Source organism: Marmota marmota, unplaced genomic scaffold (assembly GCF_001458135.2).
Source record: "Marmota marmota marmota unplaced genomic scaffold, marMar, whole genome shotgun sequence".
NCBI classification, from domain to species: domain Eukaryota; kingdom Metazoa; phylum Chordata; class Mammalia; order Rodentia; family Sciuridae; genus Marmota; species Marmota marmota.
Window position 1 is genome coordinate 2440633 of NW_026000153.1, and position 7017 is coordinate 2447649.

Below are 7017 nucleotides of genomic sequence, written 5' to 3' on the forward strand. Positions count from 1 at the left end.
GGCATTTGGTGCAATCTTTAAATTATGGTATTTAGTTGTTTCTTTTACTGTGCATACGTTGTGCATCTTGCATTATTGCCCCTGAAAGCAAGCAGTGTTGCCAGATCTGGAGGCAATCAGCATCTAATTTATGACACTTTTACCTGCTGCTAGGGAAGAGAGGTTTACTCACCATGTTATGGTGCAAGGTCTTAGGATTGTGAACAGGAAGCTTCCTTCTGCATATCCCCAACAAAGACATGGCTTGAATAAATTGTAACATGTGGCCAATCATGTGGTAGTTAGGGGGCATGGAGTAATTGGAAGGGTGTGGGAGCTTTAGTGTAGAGAGCTGTATTGGAAGTCTCTAAATTCGTCCATTAGAGAATGGACAGAGATGGCAAATTTTGAATTATGGGGCAATAATTCCATCTCAGAATTCTGGCAATGGCAATAAGCTACTTGGATGCTTCCTTGGTAGTTTATGAACATTTACCCTCCCTACCCGTACCCACCTCCTGCTTTGGAAGATTAACAGCCTCTGTAAATTATAGTTGTATTAAAATATATGCATTGTATCTCAATATGAGCCTTTTATATGTGTATGAAATTTCCCTCAACTATATCTCCCTGGGTGAGATGTCTTGCTTTGTACTCTAGTATAATTTTAGTTTTGCAAAATACAAGACTTATAGACTGGTAAGCTCCACAGACTAAGGATTTTGAGTTAGACTATTCTGGGATGGGAAACAGAAAATGCAAAAATACAGAAAAAGAAAAAGATGGACATTAGGGGAATACCCAGGACAGAAATGCAGGAGAGCACAGAACTTGAGTAGGTTGAGACTATGGTGTGTGTGTGTGTGTGTGTGTGTGTATGAGAGAGAGAGAGAGAGAGAGAGATCCTAAATTTGTAATATTTGGAATTTGATACCTGTGAAGACTTATACCTTTGATTTCTGTGTGGAAAAGCTATGGTAAGAATTTCAGGGATGAAGTGGTTTTCAGGATGGCCTTGGGAAAAATGGGCTGGAGGGAATCAGGCCACGAGAAGGAGTTTTATCTTGAGAAGACATCTGCATAATGAACATCATTTTTTGATTACCTAGAATGTACATGTTTGAGGGCTTATGGGGCCATAAGTCCATCTCAAAGAGCTGAGGGTAATTATAGACAGGTGTTCTTCCTGTCTTTCTTTGAGGAGGGAGGGGAACTCATTTTTTCTTCCTGCTTCTCTATGGAGTTGTGCTTATGTCCAGAGTTCTTACTCATCATACCAACATGTCATATCCATATATTCCAGGGGCCCAGCCAAGGCCAGTGAAATTTAGGCCTCTGGATTGCTAGTTCAGTATTTATTAGGCTTTATATCATGGTAGTGTCTCTTAATATGATTATTTTCTATTTATTGCAACTGTATTGTCTGAACTCTTAAGTTAGGGTCTAAATCGTTTCCCCAGATAGAGGGTCTGCATCAGCTTCAGCCCTTGTGCCACTAAACAGTATTGTGGAAGGTTCTGGAAGGAAAGTAAAGAGAAAGAAAAAGATGAAAGGAGGGAGAAGAAGGGGGAGGGGGACAGGGGGGAGAGAAGCAGTAAAAGCCTGCTCAAAGTTAGGATAGTGGTGGAAAGTGCTACAAAAACTATTTACCTAGAGGGCAAAGGGTGTCCTGGGATGTAAGAGCAGCCTATCATTTCTACCACATGGGGGCAGACGCTACTTACCAAATAACCAACAACTTGCAATGCCTACAGGGTGAAGTGATCCTCTTGGTGCATTGAGGATTCAGTATGACCCCACTCACTCTCCATGGCCCTTCTGGCCCCTTAATAGCCAGAGTCCCATCTTTGGGCACATGCCTGGGGGGATTAAAGGAAACAAAAAAAAATCGGACTTTGTTCAAACTTAGATTTTAACATAATATATAGAATTACAATTAAACAGATATTACACATAACAAACACTTTGCCCTCTTACTATTTAAAATGTAGAATCATTAAAGTTTTCATGTGGGGCTCTTGGTTCTGTATCCACTTTACTGTAGGGTTATTGCATATACATTATATATCCATTATTCTAGGAATTTCCAAAGGTTGGAAAGCATTCTTCTTAATTTCTTCCCATGTTCTCTTGTCTTTGGTTCTGTTATATTTTCAGCACAAGATGTGAGTGCATGGGAATATGTGTGACAGTTAAAAAAAAAAAAATCAAACTCTGAGCCTTTGTGTTAGAGGAATATTGTTATTTGGAGAGTGGTTGAAAATAACCAAATTATTGCAGCTAGTTCTATGGTGCTTAAAAAGCAATCGTTGCAAGCAACTGATTACTTCTGAGCATAATGCAGCTAGCCTAGTGATAACAGAGGGACATCTGATCTAGGATATTAAGGGGGAGCTATTTTTTTTCCAACCCACCCCTGTTGTTAAGTATGATTATTCCTGAAAACAGAATTTCATTGTCTATACCATTTTCTTTCTGGTAGCATTTGCCCTTTTTTGATCCATATAGAACAGAGTTTTTAAATAGCCAATTAAAAACAGAATCTCTGGGGCTGGGGATGTGGCTCAAGCGGTAGCGTGCTTGCTTGGCATGCACAGGGCGCTGGGTTTGATCCTTAGCACCACATAAAAATAAAAAAATAAAGATATTGTGTCCACCGAAAACTAAAAAATAAAGAAATTCTCTATCTTTAAAAAAAAACTCAAAAACAACAGAATCTCTTAAAAATTAAACAAAATTCTCTTTGAAGTGGCAGTTGGGCAGTTGGGCCTCTAAAGAATCCCATTTCCATGGCTAAAAGTAATAACAACTTTCTACTAGCTATTGGTTAAATAAGGGCGGAGGAAAATGTAGATTTGCTCTCCCAAAATAATATAAAGATAAATAAATAAATAGATAGCAAATGGATTGAATAGTTGTGGGCAGTTTGACTTTATTAGTCTCACACTTTTCAATGTGCTGCCGTTAGCAATTAAATTCAGTTTATGTGAGTTACATTAGGCGACAGTTTTATTCACATTGTTACCTTTGGTGGTACAAGAAGAAATGAAGCAAAGCTACTGTTCTATAGCAAGGTCCTGGGGCCCTCCATCCCTTCATCTCTAAGTATAATGGGAAGAGCATTACCTCCATTTAAGATTTACATAGCTTTTTATGAAACACCATCACACTAATTTAGTCCTCAACCCCTTTAACACTTATGATCCATTACAGTGACAGGGAGATGATTATTTCCGGATGTAGTTTCAGTTCTGTTCCTCTATTTCACAAGCTGCGTGCCAATGTTATGAAGCCCTTGCAAGAAAAGAAAGAAAGAAATGCCTTCCCAAATGATTTTTGCATTCTTAAGAAACAGGCGAACTGACTATAAAGAATGATTTACTGTCGGTCTCTGCTTTGTAGCCGTGGAAACTTGGGAGAGGATCAAACATCCTCTCCAATTTGGCCACCACCTTCTTGATTTGATAATGTTTTTAAGTGAAATCTCTGACAGTTTTCATCAAAGCTATTAATTTGTACCTTGCAGAAATGTGATCCAAAATTGCCTGGAATACAGACATAGGAGAAGGTTTTATAATGAAGAAATATGGGGGCATCTGGAGTTTTCTCTGAACATTGATGTAATCTCATCTGAAAAAAAATCAAAGGCTTTGACCCAAACTTTGAGATTCCTTATGTAGTTAATTGGTGTTAGTAGAGGAGGTCTGATAGATACAGAAGGGCTGACAAAACTTATAAAGTCTGTTTTTTGGAACTAGCATGGTGCCAAGACTTCGGCTTTCTCTTATTTGGCTCCTTCCCCTGAGAGACTGTGTTTACTACCTAATTTTATTGTTCATTCTGACTAACCTTCAAATCTCAATGCATTTTTAGAAAAAAATAAACCAAAAGTAATTTGGGGAACACAGAGGCCATATCTACATATGAGATCAAACATTCCCCACCTTCCCTTGCCATTTACCTCTAGAAAACTGCTCTTCTTTCTAGTGCTTTCCACTTGTTTTTGTGGGGGAAAGAAAAAAAAAAACCAGCAGGGGGATATCTTCAGGCTAATTATGCAGGACTGCTTTGTGATCCTGCAGGGAATAGGGGTAAGTAGTATTCTATTTCCAGTTTAGTTTCAGGGGAGACTGAACCATAGGGAGCGTCAGGGCTGTGTCAACTTCTCAAATCACAGGTAATTTTGGTCTCAGAATTCCTCCCCTCTACTGAAGAGGGGGCCTTGAGTACTCAGAGGATGACTCCCAGTATCCTGTGGCTGGGTGGCTTCAAGGGGTCTTAGTGTAGTCATATAGCCAGCCCTCCTCTCCTCTATATTCACACTCAGCCTTCTATATCCACACTCGCCTAGCAATGTGAGGACCTGGGTTTGATCCTCAACACCACCATAAAAATAAACAAATAAAAATAAAAGGTACTGTGTCCAACTACAACTAAAAGCTAAATATTAAAAAAAAATGCCAATACTCCAGGATCAGTACTGTACAGTCATTATCTTGCTGTGTGGATTTCGTCTCCTAAGGAAACATGCTGCTGCTTCTTTGCCTGCTCCCCTGTGTCTATGCCTTGATTCTGCCCATAGCCTTTTGGCAGAATTCTACCTTTGCCCTCATGTGAGGGTTCCACCACAGGATAGGATGCCAATCTTATCGATATTTCTCAACACCTGTGGATGTCTTAAGGGTGTAGCCCGAGACCTCTTTTTGCTTCACCATGGGCATTCCCAGAATCCAGTACCCTTTATAGTAGGCATATATGTCCTTGCTCTAGAGGTGACCCTTGTCCAGCCAGGGCACTGTTTCTCATGTCTGGCCAGATGGGCCTGGTCCCTCTTGGGCCCCCCTCATCTACTTAGTCTCAGAACTGGGCCCAGCAGGTTCTAACTTGCTGCACTGCCAAATTTGTGCCTGGACTGATCCCTGGCCAACATAGTAATTTACTACTCTGCAAATAAGGGCCTGAAGAAACATAAGGGTATGAGCTTCTAGATGACACCCTCACACATGTCTTCCCTTTCATGTGTGTGGAAAGTATTAGGAGAGGAAATACTCCCCTCATGACATATTTTACATCAGCAGTCATGTTTTCCTGGAAATTGATTTAACTTTTAACACTTTAGAAAAGAGCTGATGTAGAACATTTAATAGCCAGAGAGAAGAACTGTTTCCCATCTTTCAATACCACCAAGGCTACAAAATGCCTTTCTCTACTAACGAGTGTGTGTTATTTTCCACATCACGATCTTACCATCATGCATTCATTCAATTACTCCTTCGTTCATTCACAAGCATTTGGGTACTAGGCTCATTTGGAGGGCCTTAGGGTGTACTATGATGAATAAGACTGTGCCTTTGCCCTAAAGAGGCTCTCAGGTTAGTTTAAGGCCAAACTGAATTTAAACATGATGACATGCCCTTAGGTGTGTCAAACAGGATGTCTTGTTGTATGGGTTGGGGACAGGCAGGGTTTCAATAGTAAGACAGCTTCTAAGTTGACTCTTGTAGAATTGACTCTTGCAAGAATTCCTTAGGTGGAAACATGGATAAAATATATTCCAGGAAGAGGAATATTTCTGGAAGTATATTCCAAGAAGGAGTAGATTGGATGGCATGGGGTTGAGCCACTATGGGTCAGTCAGAGAGAATAATTTGGTGCAGCACAACACAGGGTATAGGGCAACAGAGAAGCAGCAGGACAAATTGTAAGGTGGTAAGCAGAGACCATATCATGAAAAGTTTTGAAACTATTCAAGAGTTTATATTTTATCCCAAGGAAAAGAGAAACATTGAATGGTTTTTAGGAATACATCATGATTAGGTTTCTATTTTGGGAAATTGCTCCAGCACTAGTAGAAATATTGCCTGGAAAGGGGTACTAATGAGACAGAAAGACAGTAGGACACTACAGCAGTGATTCAGGCCTGGAATGACAGTAGTTGAACTAGGACTATCAAGGTGGGCTGGGAGGCAAGAAAGTATATTTAAAACATATCAAAAAGCAAGGATTTACAATAAGTGCCTGGCTTTAGTTTGGGTAATGTAGTATGTGGGACAGGTACTAAACTAGGCTGGGAAATAATTTTGGAGATGTTTTCTATTTATCTTGTCTGGAGGGACATCCAGATATAGATGTGTGGTAAGTGGCTGATATAGGAATTTGGATCTGAATAAAGAAGTGTGAGCTTAAGACATAGATTTGGGAGTTGTTTGAAACAGGAAGACTAACCCATGGGAATACATGAAGTCATTCAGGGAAGACACACAAAATGGAAAAGAATAGGGCCAAAAACAAAGCTCTGGACAACACTCTCATAATGAGAAGCAGGAAGAACTGTCAGTAGACAGAAAAGTCAAGGGCAGGTGCCAATGGCAATGGAGCATAAGAGGTCATAGAAATTTGGGATATATTTTAATAAGAAAAAAATGCCATCAAGAACAAAAGTGTGCTGAAGACTGGTGGATTGTCTACTGGATTTGTCAATGAAAATTGCTCTGGACTTAGAGAGAAGATGGCCGCTGCGTACGGGGGTTGCTGAAGTGCTGAGCGTGGTGCTCAAAGCAGCGGCTATAATAGAGATTTCCCACAGTCTCTTAGAGCTTTCACCGTTAATCTGTAGCGGACCACTTTGCCAAGGAGTAGGAAGAACAAAGAAATCAAAAAAGAGACGCTTGGATGCTCAGAGCCGCGGGCGCTTTGCTCCCATCTGCTTCCTCTTTCGCTTCGCTTAAACTCACCAATAAAGCGACATAGGCTGGTAACATGGATTAAAAAAACAAATCCAACAATATGCTGCCTCCAGGAGACACATCTGATTGGAAAAGACATACACAGGCTGAAGGTGAAAGGTTGGGAAAAAATATACCATGCACACGGTCCTCGTAAGCAAGCAGGGGTGGCCATCCTCATATCGAATAAAATTGACTTCAAGACTAAATTAATCAAAAGGGATAAGGAAGGACATTATATACTGTTAAAAGGAACCATTCACCAACAAGACATAACAATTATCAATATTTATGCACCAAATAATGGTGCTGC